The sequence below is a fragment of the Bombus pascuorum genome, chromosome 17, assembly GCF_905332965.1.
Source record: "Bombus pascuorum chromosome 17, iyBomPasc1.1, whole genome shotgun sequence".
NCBI lineage: Eukaryota > Metazoa > Arthropoda > Insecta > Hymenoptera > Apidae > Bombus > Bombus pascuorum.
In genome coordinates this window covers 3,661,446-3,679,980 of record NC_083504.1, presented here as the reverse complement: position 1 = coordinate 3,679,980, position 18,535 = coordinate 3,661,446, and the positions used below count along the sequence as shown (strand labels likewise).

The 18,535-nt window shown below is 43.2% G+C and overlaps 1 protein-coding gene across 3 annotated transcripts in view; it reads left to right on the top strand.

Moving 5' to 3' along the window:
* LOC132915542 (uncharacterized) overlaps positions 1 to 18,535 on the top strand; it is a 265,049-nt gene that overhangs the window by 1,355 nt on the left and 245,159 nt on the right. The window lies entirely within an intron of this gene.

Below are 18,535 nucleotides of genomic sequence, written 5' to 3'. Positions count from 1 at the left end.
AAAGGAAAGCGATATATCATGCGGGTACATTCTCTATTCTCTTCTGTTCTTCCTTATCGTCTCGCAAAAGACTCGTCCTTTTCTAAGTAAATGGTATCTTTTTACAATCCTTTTGTTTATGCCACCGCTCGAGGACCAGGTCTTATTCGGTTTTTCAGTTTGCTTTTTCACCTTAAAATATCGTTCCACGTACACATGCATTTCGACTTAATTTGAGTAAATATTTGTTAATTGTCCGGCAATTATCACCCGTAACATTAAATAAGAATGCTGTGATATTAATCTATCAACTGGATCATTTCTTAATCAAAAACTTTTACAATTATAGAATTAGAATTTAATAAAGGCAAATCAATTTTAGTTAGACTGATTTAATTTTAGTTCTGGAAAGGATGAATATTATCTATTTCTAATAGAAATGATTCACCAAAAAAAAAAAAAAATAAAAAATCATTCGTTATGTCAGTTTACAAGTAAATAGATTATTATATCCAGAAGACGAATTTATATCGATTATTATAACCAGGTTGAAGCATAAGAGTAGAATATTCTAGGATTTATATATATATTATATAGAATAAACAACATGCTATGTTCCACGTATTCCATCTTGAATGCAATTTTTAAGACGGGAAGATTGCGTTTGAAAAACAAATGCAATCAGTCTACTTTGACTGAACGTCTTTCAAGGGGACCTCGAAAGGCCTCCGCGGATCTGAGAGTGACTTAAACGGCGCATTGATCGAGATATCATCTACTATCGTAGATTAACATTTCTCGAAAGAGAAGCGATTGCGTCACATGAGAGCCGCGCTTAGAGTCTAGGTGGAATTGAAAAATCGATTTCGGGCAGGGCGTTAATAAAAGATTGGACGTCGAACGTTAGGCGGACAAAATATAGGGTAGAGAATCTGTAATTTCGTTCTTCGTGGGATTCTCGAGTTCTCCGACGTCTCATTAGATTTTATCGCAGCGGGGTTCTACGGCTATAGTCGAGTACCGGATACTTGAGACTTTATTCCTGGCCATAGTCGAGTCACTGAAAGTTACATACTTCTGAAAAGTCCCGCCAGATTCTATTGCCTTCGAGGAGAACGCGACAAACTCTCGACCGTAGCAACATTACTATAAAATGCGCGAACTCTTCTGGATTACGTTCGAATTTAAGCTCACTCGATTAACGCGATATTTACAACCTTGGAATAACGTTCGAGTCGTTAAGCGACTGGTATCATTGTCGAAAAGATTCCTTACTTTAACAATTAAAGATTATTAGTGGCTAGACATGATCGATTTAATCTTATATGAGATTAGTCCAGACAAAAATTCCGAGTACGATAGTATTTTCTATAACAATGTTGACATTTGGATCATACGTTACCATTTACATATGAGCATTTCGATATTCCAAAGAATATATTACGGAGTAAAGCTATATTAATATCTTTTTTCGTACAATAAAGTACTTATTGTTGAAAATATCATAAATTTTCATTAATAATTGTTCTGTGCACTGCATGAATCTCGGAAAATAATGCTGTTATCTCGAAAGCGGGCTAAGAAAGAACGGTATGTTTAACGCCGTGTTTTCTGAACATATGTGTCTTTTTTCTAAAGATTATAATGAAAATAGTTTGACGATAGTCCCTCAGTTCCTACGAAATACCAAAATACTTTCTACGAGTGTACCGATTGCATCACGTTGCTCGCAACGAATCAGAGAAACGTTTCGTTAGCATCTTCGTTTCAGAGCAAAATATATTTCAAGCAATGGATTTAGGGATTCAGGCTTCGTGGCTATTTTTTTCCTGTCGTTGAAAATGATGCGTGGCTGCAGTTAATCGGACGACACAGGGTCTCTTTTCGTCGGGGACACAGCCGATGAGGTTACGGTGTATTTATTTTTAGTCAAGGCTGAAGAAGGAGACAACGAAGAGACGGAACTTTGCCTTATTGTTGGATTCTGTCAAGTTTGTTCGCAACTACGCACTGAGATATATAAAGTTTCCTGCACGGCGCAGCTCTCACGGTGTACTTTAGCGCGCTTAGCACGGTAAGACAATATTGACTTGGTCGTGTCTCCCCAGAAAAGCTAGCAACTTTATTTTCAAGGGTTTCCGTTATCGGTGAAATCGCTGAATTAACCACTCGCACGATATCGTTTCTCCTCCTGTTTTCGAACAGATCGACCAACCGTTCTTTCATTCCGATATTCCTTTTTCTTTCTCTCTCTCTCTCTCTCTCTTTTTTCTTTTTTTTCTTTTTTTTTTTTGCTCTACGTTCTCATGGAACGTTTACCTATTCTTTTCCAACACTACGCACGCAAGAGATCGATCGGCTCCATGACCTCTTATAATCTGTTCATCGGTACGTTTTTAACAAGCAACGCAGGTAAACTTCTCGCGCTTCGCTTCGCTGTTCTTATTGCTTCCACGGTCTTAATAACAAGAACGGAAACTTATTTCGAGCCAAAGACGAAAAGCAAGCTCGTGTTCTCTGCTCGCGAAGAATTTGTCCCGCTTTTCGTAGCATGCATTCACCGGACACGAAAATTATACCCTTACACGATAGCGTTGTAACGAAAGTTTCTCCGAGTAGGTTCTATCGCTTTTCCTCATTTTGCTGTGCACTTGAATTATCCTGAAAGGAAACTACAAAGTCAGCACAATTTTTCATCTTGCTGGAATTTTACAAGTTTCTCTTTGTTTTGTACATGGTGTTAAAAATTCTAGTGGTGTAAGTCAAGATTTTGAGAATTTGAATGTATTCGTTACGTGTTACAACTTTCACAGGTGTCATCCCTTTAGTTTCATAATAATTAATTAAGCTGCAACTTCATTACGCACGATGTTTGCACTATTAGAAAATATATAATTTTTTTTTTTTTGTATGATAATAGATATAAGACGCTATTTTATGGAAACAGAATATGACTTACACCATTTGATCATGACAATTGTGTCCCATTATAGTGCTAATGAAATTTCAAAATGTTTTATTTCGAAATGTTTTTATATATATTTTTTATCTGTTAACATGTTTCTAAAATAACTTAAAATAAAACACTGATATAAAACGCACAGGTCATCTATCGATAACGCATTATTTATCGATCGTCGTAGAGGAACGCACGTGTCGGCGTTTATGGCTTTAACGATTGTTTTTATCTTTGGATACATGGTTGGCGTCATTCGGATTAGCATATTTACCAGCCATAGTATAATTGACCGGGCCCTTTCCCTCGTGATAAATATCGAAGGGACAGGGTCCCCCAACCGGTTTTCCCGAAAAGAAGCTCAGTGAACTTGTCCCATACGGTTACGGGACAAGGCGAGCGTACACGTACGCTTATTTAAATACCAAATAGAGCATTCCCCGCGAGTCTCGTGGCCTGTGATTTTCATGGCGGGCGGCGGCGTTGCAACGAGGGTCCGTCCTGGCGTGTCCTGAAGGGAGCGAAGCAAAGGAGAGGCAGTAGGGGTTAGCCGGTGCGGCCTCAAACGAGGCATAAAATCGGAGATGAGTCTGTCGTCGCGAAACGAGTTGCCCTGCCGAGAGAGAAAAAGGGTCGCAAAACAGTTTCGAAGGGTGGCCGGGTATTAATCAATCCAAAAGAATCGCGCTCCTCCGCGAGATCCCGCATTCGCACGCATGCCGCCATTCGTTTCAACGTACTCGCACCTACATTCAAGCGTAACATGCAAGCATTACGTGCAACCGTTACGCGTTGAATATAAAAGAACACAGGAGAGCAGGGAAAAGAGCGCTCAACCCTTCGAAATTTATATTCTCTCGCGAATGGCCTGACCACTGTCCCGATCGAATCTCCACCCCGCCACGGGGAAAATAACAATCGACGATATTTCCAAACGCTATGCGTAATGTTGCGCGTAAAGTTTAAGTATGTTTTACCGTGCGACGGCCGAGTACGAATTTTCCTATGAATTTTGGCTCGTTAAGCGATTCCCCTGATAATTGGAAATGAAAAAATTTGGAACGCGGTTGGAAGGCACAAAGGTTTTCAAATAATTGAAAGCAACAACGACACATGCGTCTTATACCGGGAATAAAATCGTTTCCGTGTTTTCGTGTCGTTTTGGCCGAAAAATGTAGCTTCAATGCGAGAAACGACGGTGAAAAATCAATCTAGTTTCGTTCTCGTCGAAGTTTGTGAAACTGGTGGAATCGCGCGGCGGTGACCGTTTCGCGATAACGGGAGGGCATAGTGGCACACGTGCGTTTTCATACGTATGTATATCTAGAAGAGCTGGTGGAATAGAGCGGAGAAAAGCGGAGAGGAACAGCTCGCATGCTACGACGCGTACGTGAAACTTCGCTTCTCGTTTCTTTTTGTTTTCCCCCCGTGCGTCAATTCGAGTGCCGCCCACTGCGAAACGAGCTACGGGACGGCGATAACAATGGGGTTGTTTTTACGAGCATCGTCGACGATCGGTCTCCGTCGCACCCGTTGTTGGTCATTGGAATCTCCGGCTCGGCCGGCGCTCGGACCCTCGACACACGAATTAATAACCGTTCCAAACCGCTCCGCCGCCGCTTCGGAATTAAAATATCCTTGCCGTGGTTGGTACGAGCGACAAATCCACAGAGGGCGGCGACGAACAGAGGAAAACGGGAGGGCTCTGGTCGACGCGACAGTTTGGCTGTCGAGGGGGGTGGTAGCGCGGATTGTCCGCAAGAATTAATCACTCGTCCAATCTGCGCGAAATCACGCCGTGTAATCACCTCGCGAGGTTTGTTATTAGCGGTCCGCGGCGCGTAAAGTACGAACATGCGGTCGTCGCCGCGTCCAAGCCCGTACACTACCATTTTAAAAGCTGCCGGAAATGGAAGACTATCGAAACATTGCGATGCTTGTATCACTCGGTATAGTTTTTTGTTTTTCGTTTTTCCTTTTTCCTTTTTCCTTTTTCATCGCGAATCTTCCATTCCTCGTATTGAGTTCTCGCACACACGTTAGCAATTTTTCCTATTTTGGATCATAACGGCAAAAATATCATCGGAATCGCATCTGTTATTTCGTAGAAAAATACGTTCGCAATGTTGGCGATGTAATCGATGCTTGTTTGTCTTGAAAAACGTATTTACCAACGAGACTTGGCCGCTTCGTAAATCTAGAGCCGGATGAAATATTAGGAGTAAATCACGCGTGTTGATTGCATCTGAATCCTGCAATTACTCTGTGCTCCGATTGCTAACTTGACCGTGCGCGATGCGTTAATCGATGGAAGTTCCAGTTGGATTTTCGTGGTACACGTTGTCTAGCGAATGTTTCATTCTTCCCGTAGATTTGAAATTTCGACATCAATTTCAAGGCAGAAATTATAGTAGAAAACAGAATGGTAAGGGATATGGGAGCCAGTTCTAATTTAAAGAGAAACACGCGTATAGTTGGATCTAGTCAAAAGCATCTCGGCACGGAGGATAGAGTATAGGAGAGGAAATAGCTGCAATGGAAGGAAGCGAGAAGGAGAATAAAAGGGAAAAAGGAAGCCGGACTAAGATAGATAAGACCTCGTTATGGATTCCGGCAGCGTGCGCTGCAGGACGTCCTCATTGCTCGAAGTGTCCTGCAAGATACGAAATAATGTCGGTGTGCATCCTGAGACACAACGATAACTTATCCCGTCTACGCCCCGTAGAATTTCTCCTATCTGCCTCTCTCGAACCTTTCCCCTATCTCTGCTTCCGCGACCTCACCTCATACTTCCAATCTGCAATGGTCGCGACAAGCCTCTCTTGCTCTCTTTTCCTCCATCTCTCTCCGTTCTGTCTGTCTGTCTGTCTCTCTCTCTCTCTCTCTCTCTCTCTCTCTCTTCCTTTTTTTCTTTCTTTCTTTCTCTCTTTCTTTCTTTCTCTCTTTACTTTATTCAGCCTTACGAACAGTGTTCTTTAGCTTCGATCCACATCGAGGTCCCTGAATCTATATCGTGACCTCCGCCACGTATGGAGACTCGTATTTGGCCGGCCGTCGTAGTTGAAATAGGTTTAGTTTCGAAATTTCCCCGGGAAGAAACAAGAATTCTCATTAACAGTTTCGTTTCTGGAAGTTTTCGAATTAAGCAAGGCTGTTCTTTCGCGATCGTTTCGGAACGTATTTTTCCCTTTTATACATAATTACTCACTTCCATTTAGTAGGCCATTCGCAACTGCGCTCATTGGAATTTTCTAATCTTCTCGCGATGGCTGCTTCAACGAACATTTACACTTGTACAAAAGTGTACCAGTTATCCAGAAAGCTGTTACCTGAAGCGGCAGACGAAATGGTTCACTTAATTAACAGCTTGTCTCCTGATAACGTAGCGTAGGAAGTGTTCTTTGACAGTGCGCTTTGGGTAGACGACTAATTACAGGGCCGAGAAATAGTAGACGATTTAATTTATCCATTCCAGTGACTTCGTTTAATTATCTTACGCAATAATGTCCCCTTCTAAGGAGGTATTGGAATACGTAGTAAGTCAAGTCATACTTGCGCATCGCGAATGAGAATGTGGTAGGAAATATTTTGTTCAAGCTGGTTGTTAAAAAGTTTCTCCTTCGCGAGTAAATTGCGTCTCCCTTAAAATGAATCGAATTTACTTAAATATGATACTTTGTAACAAAAATCTGCTACTTTTGTTTGTAGTTTAAAAATATCGATATGCAGAAACTGTAACTAGTTATTATGCTGCGTTATTGTGAATAAAGTATTATTTGTTGCATTGAAGAGGAAACATCGGTAACCGCTGATTTTTCAGAGTTCACGATTTCATCAAAGTTAGAGAAAGTTTTACGCTATTATCATATCTGTTGAAGTGATCGCCACTTCTGAGAAAACTCTACATCTGGTCTTCGGTTTCTCAAGCGTTAAGGTCATCGATAGCGCGTAGACAAAAGAATGCGTCGATGACAGACCATAAGCGGTACACGTGCGACGTTGGTTTCGGCGGTTCTTTTAGTCTCAGGGTAACGTTGCTAGCGAGAGGATTTGGATCGGCTTACATTGTATTTCACATTTTGTACTTTATTATTCACAATATATATACTTTCAATACCTTACAATTTACCCACGCATTTCTTTAATTCCACATACACCGAATAACCTTAACAATATCGATCATTTATACTACTAGGTATTTATACTACTTGAATGGCACTGAAATGTAAATGTCACTTGAAGTGGAATTTATAGAAAAAACTAGGTTAAATGAAAATCTGAATAAATATACATTTCACCAAAGGTGTTACCAAATTATCAGAATTGACGGCGTTCAGGCCACTTTCCTTTGGAATAAATATCTCAACAGTTTGCATGCATCGAAATATCGAATGATACCTCTGATGAAGCTAGCTGCTGGCGGATGCTCGGTTTAGAGTTGAAATGGCAAAAGTCAAGCGTGTCGCTCGTTTCATCGGCAGTTTGGTAACGTTTTCTCGGTTTCCTGCCACCGGATGCACCGACATCGCGTGTTCTCGGTACAATGGTTCCCCGAAGAATTTCTTCGCAGCGTATTGCAGTTTGGAAAGTAGGTTCTCGTAGTGCATAGATATGGGAGAGAAATCGCTCGGCTGCATTTCTCCGGGATGTCAGAGGCAAGTTCCCGGTACGGGTTTGCTCCGTCGCAGGTCACTTTGAAACTTTCCTCTCCCGAACGCTTGCCATGCTTATGTCACGAAAGAAGGTGGCTAGGTTAGAAACAAGTAAGAAAAAAAAGGGCAAGGTTGAAAAAAAAAGCGGGTTAAAACGGAAGGCGGCGTTGAAGGGACGCGACGCAACGCTCGGCAGCAGCAGCAGCAGCAGCAGCAGCTCGACTCGCGCCGATGAAAAATTCACCTCGACGATAACTCGAGCGTTGCATTTTTCATAGAGCCGCGGAACTTTCTTATCCATTGCTTATATCCGGTGTAGTTTTCCACCCAAACCAACAACCACGCGTCTCCAGAGGCTGATAAAGGTTCGTGCAACCATTTGTTGTTCCACTTGCGTTTACACCTTTTCTCGATCATACCCTTCTAATTCTTTCTTTGCATCTCCTATCTTTACCATCTAGCGCTTGCGGAATGTGAAAAAGACTGTTTTCCGATGACATCGTTTTGGAAAGTTATTTCCATTAGATTTTTAAGTCATTAGACGCCAATGTGAAAATAAGTCGCATCATTCGTTATTCATTGGACGAGCAGGAAATAATCCTGTTCTTAAAGAAAGAGAGAAAATTAAAACTAATTATCAATCCAGCAGTGCGGTATCGTGCTGCGATCCCGCGAACTTTAGGAATTATTCGTCAGGTGTCCCAAATCCGTCCGTTTATGCAAATTTGGGTCGAACGTGTCCCGCGACTTCCGTGTATAATTAAGTTTCATTAAAACAAGACTTTCTTTGATATCCGCGACGTACAGCTACTTTGAGAGAACTTAAGTGACTCGAACAGGGCTATTGTGGGGGATGGGGGAAGAGGGAGGGAGAACGAGCGTTCTATAAGTAAGTTGAGTAAAGTCAAATCCGACCGTGAGAACGTCGATAGGATTTGCTCTGGTGGCTGTAATTGAAACCGTATCGTTTTCTTCGCCGTTTGCATATGCAAATGCCCGACGAAACATCTGCTAATTTCTTTCGATAATTCGCGCGGATGATTGATCGTGAATGGTGGCCAGGTGCGCATTTATAGTGAAGCAGGATTAAAGAAAATGAAGCAGAAAAGGCAAATGGAAATTGAAGTACGCGTGGTTGACCGGTCTCGCTAAAAATTCATACGACTTTTTTCATTGATATGCTAACACACGTAGATACGCAAACACACGTAGATACGCATGTACATGCATCCTTATTTACATATCGTTGGAATCGTACCGAAAGTCGATAGCTACGTATTTACTAGTCGCAAATTAACCGAACGAACTTTGCATCCGAGCAGTTGCATTGCATTCATATTCTGCGAGCTTTCACGGCAAAACTTTGATTATCGATGATATTTCGTCCTGTCAGAGAGGAAGGATAAAGCGACTGCTGTCTTGCCGAAACAAGTACGTCGTGATTACTATTTTTATCAGAGACTAGGAAATTGCAGACTTTACGTAGATATTCATTCAGTTTGATTTTTATTCGTCCATCGATTGCTATATTTTCTCGGTTACGTATTAATAAATTTAAATCAATTGATATTTTCATTGCAGAAGGTTCTAAAATTATTTCGTATCGAATTATGAAGCAAACGTATGAAATCCTAAATTCTGCTCGTCACTAACGAACTGAATCGGTCTTTGAATGTGATATCGCGTTTAACACAGTCTATAGGCGCAGTCAGAAATAGACTAGCCAGCTCAGCTTCGTTCGCGCGAGACGTCCTCTCGATGACAGTTCGACACGTTTCATCCGGCTGGCCTATTTTCCTTCCAATTTTGCATTGGTCACGCTATACCAACGATAAAAGCGTTACGTACGAATGGTCGTCGACGTTGATTATGTATTCGGTGCGACCGTGAACCAAGCTTGTTTTCCATAACGCTTAGTTACCATAAGTTTCTTAGCTCGCTGTCAAATTACCAAAGAGATGGCGAAAAGTTGATGGCACCTACCGAGCAAGTGTTGTTCCAGATTTAACGAATTTATTGCATGTAATTGAAACGATTATGCGCGGACTATCAGACTTGGAAATTCCGAGAAGAAGATGGTTGGCATAGTGTTTTTTGGATAATTTTACATTTTTTACTTTGGATGAAATACGAAGATTTATGTGACAAGATGTGACAAGAGTCGAAAGTATTTTTATTTTCTTCCTTAAAACAGGGATAGCGGAAATAAAACGATGTTAAGGGAAATCCAGAAATCCAAGAAACAAAGCAGACGCATCGGAGATTCGTAGGAAGGATATTTACAGTGGTTCATGGCGGTACGATTAACTCTTAGGGAAAGTAGATCGAGCCGTTTCTGCGATTAAATATGCATGATTTGAGGTGAATATAAAATACCGGGGAGGATTCGACGTAGGGTGCACGCCGGTACATCCCCGGCATCTGTGCTCGAGGATTTAAGGACGAAGGATTCGTGGGTCCCGAGGGCGAACGGTGGAAGCACGAGAAACCAGAGGTTAAAAGAGGAGAAGCGAGTAGAGGAAAGGAAAGTGGACGAGAAGAGGCGAGGGGAAGTGCAAGGTTGTTTGCCTTCCAAGACTGAAGGGGCTCCGCTTGCTTATGAAGTCTGATCGCGTAAGATGCTTCCCAGCTCCTGGAACCCCCTTGATCCTCAGATCGTTCTCATTCTCGTTCTGCCTTTCATTCTACTTTTCTTCTCTTCGTTTCTCGTCGCTTTTCTTCTTTACCTCTGGCTCCACCTTGTACGAACGCAAAGGGAGCTTCGATGTTATCTGTGTACGTACCTTATTCCTGGTTATCCAATATCTGTTAGACGTATAACGAACCAGGCCAAGGGAAACAGTCTTAAAACGCGGCTACTGCAGTCGCGAAAGTTAATCTTATTAATTGAGAGTCGGATTCTTCGGAGAGTTCTTCAGAACACGGGTTTGATGCTTTAAATTGGATCCTTTAATTTCTTTTGCGTGCCTCCTTCTCCCGCCGTTCCGCGCGGCGTCGCCCCGAAAATTCGTTTTTTGTGCTTAATATCGTTGCTGTACTCTCTCTTTCTCCTTTCCTGATCGTAAATGTAAATATCATGAATCGTTTCGACGAGATTCGATAAAAAATACAAGAACGTCGAAACCGTAGTTCGTGGAACAGTCGATATTTCCCATTTACGTTGTCATTTACCGCGTCACTTTGATGCATATTTCACGGAAATTGTACGTTAAGAACGGGATCGACGATATCAATATTCGAGCGCTCTATCGCGGATTTTACTACTATATGAAGCCAGCCGAATTACGACAATTTAATAATGCAACATGTCTAGTTATTCATTCGATAGAAAATAATCCGTTGGGCTGTAGGAATAATTACTGTAACGTTAGTGTAACAGTATTATCGTTGGACAGCGCGCAATATTAATCATCAAGGGTACTGTAGGCTGATGTACGTTATTACGTTTACATGACCATAGAAAGTGGTATATACCCACGGCATCATTAACGTGGCATGTTAATACACTAATAACACTTTCCTAACAAAACTGTATCAGGGGAGTCTAATTCGCAATTTTCGTCCCGAATGAGATCCTTTAGTCTCTCTCGAACGCGTTAATCAGAGCTGATCGATTCTTTGGTTTATTATCACCGGGTATTAAACGAAAGTGTAATTATAAATGGCGTGCAAATTGTTTCGAACGAACTCTAATCGATCTGCCTATGTAAATTGATTTTAGGATAAATTCACGGTCGATTTCGCACTGACAGTCGAGAAAAGAAGCAAAACTAAAAGAGGCAGGGAATGCGAAACCACCGAAAACTCTCGATCGTTCATCCACCTCATTAAGGATAGGCCGTTGCGCGGGGGCGTTCACCTAATTTAAATATTCCCCCGGTATTGGCCTCCCGAGAGTTTTCTAATTTAACCACGGCGCCCCCTATCGGTTCTTCCTTCCTTCTCGCCACGTTCTGCGACTCGTTAAAGTCTATTAAGCGAAGGAGAAAACGCGTAGTCGAAAAAGGGGTAGATGGGCGTGAAAGGGTGAAACACCGTTGACTCGAAGTGGAAGTAGCAGCTCGGCGCCTAGGTGAGAGAGGCAGGCGGTGCAATAGCTAGCTGCCTTCTCGTTGTCCTGTCGTTGCTAGAAAATTTTCTGGGCCACGTATGCTTCCCGCGTCCTTTCGTGAAATTTTCCACCTCGAAGGATTCGATTCCATCGCACGTGTTTGGCCGTTCGAATTTTAACGCGCCGACAATTTCTCATTCGCTAAAGTTTCGGAAGAACTTGCATTTCAGCTCATAGAATTCCTTTAGCTCGCTTTTGTTCTGCCGCTTTCTCTCTGGTTGTGACTTGTTGATTCAATCGGTTCATTTATAATCCTTTAAAACGTGACACGAAACACTCGAGACAAGAATTTCACAGTGTTCGTAAAGCTTCTTATCCGTTTTGACGTTCCGAAGATATGATATAACCGATCCGGTGAATCAGCTCTGTTTTTCCTCTCGATCGTAGGAAGGGAATTACCACGTGTTTGAAGATTCCGCATTGAACGAGGAAATTCGTCCTTTGTACAGAGAATTTGTGCCTTAAATCGAGATTTCCTCCAAGTCCCTTTTGACATAAATCATCGTTGCATAGACGGTGTTGGTATTAGCTAGTCTCGATTAATACTAATGAACCCGGATCGCGAAACAACATTTATAGGTTCATAAACGGGCTTGATCGTTATTGATATTCCTCCCTTACAGCCATCAATTAACATCGTGGCTGGTGCGTCGAGGGCGGTTTTACGAATTTGGTAGGGGTATTTCTGGTTGGGTGGCAGCTCGTTACGCCGGGCTCTCTCTCTCTCTCTCTCCCTCCCTCCCTCCCTCCCTTTCTCTCCCTTTCTCTTGTCCGGTGGACGAATAACCGCACTCATACACGCGTACAATGTTGGTGGACGTACAAAATACCGCGTACAAGGCGCGGAAACGCTGCAAGAGGAAGGAAGCAGATTCCATTTGCGGCTAAATGACTGATGCGCCCGCGTGTTGCGCGTCACGTTATGACTCTGGACGTGCGATGATATATCGCTGTAACCAACGTGCCCGCGCGCACACACACATACACACACCGACTGCCGTTTCTGTGTACCTTGCACAAACACTCGTTAACGGCCATGAGAAAGATGTACGTCTGCGCGTAGTTATGTGCAGTGTACGTATGATACGCGCGCATTGCCTTTCTTCTCTGTGGTCACTATCCTAAATGGAACATCCTATTTCGATGCTTTTAATCGTGCCAGTTTTTCGAAGATTTCCTACCAGCCGGCGGACAATCTTTTCCTCTTTCGAACCGCGTTGGACGTGATTGATGAATCGGAGAAAAGAGACGGCGAATCGCGAAACAGTTGGCGACACGGGAACAGAAACATATGGTTGGAATCGTTCGGTCGACAAATTAACGTCCTCTGGAAGCTTTCTTTATCGTTTCTCCGGGGCTTGTCTCGTCATCTTAGAAATATCTCGCGAAATCGAATTAACACGTCGAACGTACACAATGGCGTGCACTGATGCTCGTTGAGCGTTGGTGGCTCAATCACGAGTAGAAACTCAATAGCCGTAAGTCCAGAAGCTCGGACACAAACGGAGCGAGTTCGTATTACGGCGTGATATCGCTAATTATATATTAGCTTGGTCACCGCGCTACCGGTCGATAACGCAGTGCCCCCGGTTTTGTAGTTACGGCACTGGCAGAGGTTGGTGTACATATTCCGGTGCTGACCCTGCCGGTCCTGGCCGGAAGGGTCGCTATAGCGGTTCTGTGTATATACTTGTAAGAGGCGCGTAATTTGACTATCGGCCTCGGTGGCGGCGCATCACCGCGAGATTACTCCATTATACCTCCATAGACAATGGAAACCGCTTACGTGCCCGTAAATGGCTTCGTCTACCGCGAGCCAGTCCCTTCCGTTGCTTGCCTCCCTTTAAATCTCTCCATCCACTCTCGGCTTCGGCGTCTTCCTCGCGCCACCGTTTTCACCCTCTTGGCCTTCTCTCATTCCGGCACTCCTCTCCCGTTCTCCTTATTAAACCTCCACCCCCGCATCCCAGCCCGTCTTTAAACGGCTCCGATGTTGCGCACCGCTGCGGAATCAATTTTCGGCTGGTTAGATTCGCGTCACGATTTCGAATTGATAATTGCGACGGTAAGAAGGAAGGGGGAACGATGGAGGGAAATAGCGAGTAAGTAACGCGTTTCCTGTCTGTCGGACAGCTTTCATTTCCTGTCTCCCTCGCTTCATCCTACCATCCAAGGTCAATTTTAGCGTCACAGCCTGTCAAAAGATGGCGTTGTTTTCTTCAAAAGCGAAATTTTTCTCTGTGTATGTAGCCTTACTAATTTCATTTAATCGGACGAACAGTCTCGGACATAAATCTTGATGATATAGGTCGTAAAAGATTAAGAGGTTGACCTAAAAATTGATTTTTCACCAGCGAGACATCGATTCGCTGACCTAGTTAGGGAGTACCTCGTTAAAGACGTCGTTCCCGGTCGTTTAACCACCCTGACGACGTTACGACATTACGACATCGTCACGTGCTCATGAGACGCGTTCAAACACATCCTAGCAGGGTCGCTAAAGTTTATTTACTTACAGAGAGAAGATGTAGAGTAGGAGAGAGTAGGGAAAGATCAGCGATAAACCGAGGAGGAGTGGCTGTAATCACAGCGGGGTGCGCGAACGACGTATCGGTGCGTTCTTTGTTAGGGATGATTTATGCTGGATATTCGATTCATTTACAAACCGCTTTGCGCAAATTGATTCGGCCAGGCTCGTTACCCGCCACAGATTTTGCATCTTCGTCACAACCAGGGATGGAGGCGCACCGAAAGCGATTTATTGCGTGCCAGGCGAAACGATCGATTCATTGTTTTAACATTTAGATAATGTTTGCGCTTCGGCAGTGCCGCCTTTGTTGCGTGTTCGATGTGGAAAGAAAAATTGCGGATTAGGTGATAAATATTGTTCTTGCTTTTTGCGCGTGTAATTATTTACACGCCTGTGATTAACCGATCGCGATTCGGATAATCGAGTTGCTAGAACATGTGTATAAATAAGTGGACACAACTTTTTTGAGAAACTTGCTCCCTCCCTCGACTTTTAACTTTCGAGGTTAATGCAATATTTAGTCCTAAGATAATACTTGAGAAAATAGTTGCATCGTTATAATCTTTCTGACAACACTGAGATCTGATAAGACATAGGGATCCCCTAATGTAATAACTACAGAGACTACAAAAATTACTTGTACATTATTGTATTTATTACAACGTTTATGTAAATACTAATTAAATAGTTTTCTTGAAGTATATAAAATTTCTTATTATTTAATTATACTCTTTCATATGACTAGAAAAATTGAGTACTATGTAAATAAAGTATAATATGTATTTAATTAAAAAAACGCTTTGCTGGAAAAGAAGGAAAATAAGGGTATATGTAAATAGTATTTCTTGTAGGCACTGTATACTTAATCCACTGTTTTTAAACTGATGTAGCCTATACAGTCTGCCCTAATCGATTACTGTATTCATTTTGAAGAGAAAAATTCATCGTGCAAAGCTTAAAGTGCTGAGATTTAATCATACAAGGTTACTAAATATTCCCGGATTTCCTCGAATGTATCTTTACGCCTATTTATTCCTTCGGTCTTGGCAAAAGTATAGCGACGGAAATCTCGATATCAGCATTAACAAGATACGGCACTGGGTAGCTGCAATGGCTGCACCGGTCGTCCCGGTCCTCCTGGACGCCCTCTCTCCTGTCGCCTGCATGGCTAGCATCCCTCTGGAATATTAATATGACGCGAAATATTATAAGCCGCGACAGTCGACGCCACGGGAATACTAAATATTATCCTGCAGGACCCGACGGTGACTTGATGCTCCTGTTGGCGCTTACATTTTGCTCTTGGCAGCAACCTGCATACTATTCCCATGCACGAAACATGGTGATAAACTGCCCTGGTTTACGTATCACCATTTCTCCATTATATATAAAAAGAACTTGTACTCACGACTCGATCACAGGTTCTGAGAAACGTGTCGTTTCGAATAATCACACGCATTGCACGTAATTTAGTTAATTCAGTTTATTTTCTATCGACAAACTGTCATTGGCTTCTGTGAAAAAAGTGACCTCTGCTACAGATTAAATCTTCTGTAACTTGACCACGAGTCTAATTGTATGTAACGTGTCATTTCGAATAATCACAGACTTACATGCAATTTAGTCAATTTAGTTTCTTTTCTACCGAGACTACCAAGACTACCAAGACTGTCACAGGTTCGCGCGAGGGAAGTATCTGTTAGAGGTTAAATCGCGCGAGACCCTCGAACGAGATAACCGGCAAATCCCTTCTTTCTCCGTCGATGTGTCATTCTGTTCTTTTATACGAAGCATCCGGCGGAGAAGATATTCCTTCCGGTGGCAATCGAAGAGATCCATATACAAGTCAGAGAAAAGTTTACGACATACGAAGTATCGGACGTACCCCCGGAGAGAAATAAAGAGATTACGATCGGGACGTGGTTTTGTTATCGATCGACTCGAGAGATGGTAAATGATATGGTTCCACACGTGGATGACAGGATAGACACGTAAGGCAGGTCCGGGTGTTTAGCAGGACATTTATTGGATAGCGGTTGGTGGCGGCGTGCACGTCCGTTAACAGGTCGTTTTCTTTAATGGCCAGATAAACCGACGGACCGTCGACCGTTATTTCAGCTGAATTACTAGCGTTGACCGTAAAGAAAAGAAGAGAAACTCGCGCGTCTTGCCTGGCTAGCCGCGCTATAGATTTTTTCCCGCGTGCGCGTAATTAACTCTCCACTCGAGGTCGGACGAGGTAGGAAGCAGCGTGTTAGAAAACACTTTTAGAAAACGCGCGAGGATATGTGTAACGGCAAGGAGGAATTACTATACCTAGACGAGGAAAAACATTTCGTTGGGGCTTTTAATGGTTATTACGAGACGGGAGCGCGTAAGCACGTAGAATTTTAGAGTGGTCGTAAAAGTAATAAAAAATAAGAGAAACTCGCGAGAGAAAGAGAGGGGAGGTTAAGATACACCCTATACATTTTACGTTATTCTACGGAAATAAATCGCGAAGCGTTGCGGTAGCAAATAGCGTTTAAATTCAAATTACCGAAAAAGGAATGGAGAGGAGTTTGCTTCCGGCTGATTTTAATATACGGCACTTAATGTACGTTCATCGTGGTTCCTTCCAGACACGGCAGGATCACGATGGTGAACGACCGACTAAAATTATGCAGACAGGTCAGTCGCTGACGCTGATCTTATTACTTTATCGTTCGCAGTCTACGTCAATACGCTTTATATATTTTACCGCACGTAGCACCAGAGATGGCTGCTGAAGCTTCTCTAACATTTTTAATTCAATGCGGCCGCTCGTGGATTATTATGCATAATACAGTAACTTGGCCACGAATATAGAGCGTCAGCCTGCTTTCCTCTTCTCGGCCGTCTATCCATTCCGCTTCGTCTCTTTATCTTGAAATTTTCGTTGAAAAAACGATAATCCGTTACGGTGTCGTAAGAAGACTACAAAGGGTGAATCGTTAAAAACCTCCAAGCCGCGGAGTGGAGCGTTCAACGTTCTCTTCTTCTTCTTTTTTTTTTTTTTTTTTTTTTTTTTTTTTCTGGGACGACGCTCGGGGTTGTTTACGACATTCTCGTCCACTACTCGTGGCAATGTTTAAAGACTAGACGCTCGCCTGTGTACGAATACTTTATTAAGAGTATTTTCTAGCGTGAGTTAACGATGTGCGTTCGCTTAGGATCATAGACATTTTACTCAAGGAAAGATTTCTTACTCAAAGAAGAGTTTCCTATTTATCGAATGAAATTAGTGCCAACCACTTTTTCGGCTGGAACGGAATATCTATAAGGAGAATTATTTAATTCGATCGGATGGGTAGACATTGCTTGGCTCGATTAAGTAACTGAGAAGAAAGTTTCGCAAGAAGATCCAAGCTTCGAACAGCTCGACGAAGAAGAGGAATATTTTTCTCCGGCACAACACGTAATTTGTGGTGGCTATAAATTCAGGACGTTCCACGGGGGCGCGGATGAAAGTTTCCTTCGATTTTTGGCAGAAGGAGGGGGTCTATGGACTGGGATGGAGGAGCCAGGGCAGGGGAATAGATGGCGGAGAGACAGCGTCCTCCGGAGGATGCAGAGAAATCGCCTGACGCTCGGTAATTTATGCTTTGACCTCGTTCTTGTCGGTCGACGGGGTGCGCGCATGTTGTTACGGAAAGATGGTGCGAGATAAAAAGTCAAAAATACACGGTGATACGGGGCTCTTTTCTATCTGTCCGAACTTTGCTTCCTTCGCGAGAAAAGTTGGCTGTTTCTGCTGGAATTTATCAAGCTCGCTGCTACACCCTCAACAATCTCCGTGGAATCAGTGGGAAATAAACGCTGGAAAACAATGGTCGACGTTGGGTAACGCGTTCTTAACTGTCAAGATGTGTTCGTGGGTGAGAATAGTCGGGGACGGCTAAAGGTGTGCAGCAGGGCTCCAGATGCGCGACTCTACTCAAGCCAACAAAATACTCGAAAAGTTTGGCGGCGCGGTGAGAGGACACGAGCGAACGTGAGAAGCCAGAGCGGAAAAGGAAAGTGATGCGCGCCGGTAACACCATGGCGGGGGAGTAGAAGAAGAAGCTGGTGTCGCTTACGAGAGGCAGCTAGGGACGAAAACAGTGTTATTAAAAAGCGGCGAAGAGGGAAGCGACGGTGCGGCCGGGTGGAAATTCTGGCGGTGGTGCAGAATCGACGGAAACGTTGCGGAAGCTCGAAGTAGAGTTACTCGGAGAAAAGAAGAGGTAAGGGAGAGCAAAGGTGGGAGGCAAAAGACCGGTCGTTAGGTAGCGCCGTCGTAAAATTAA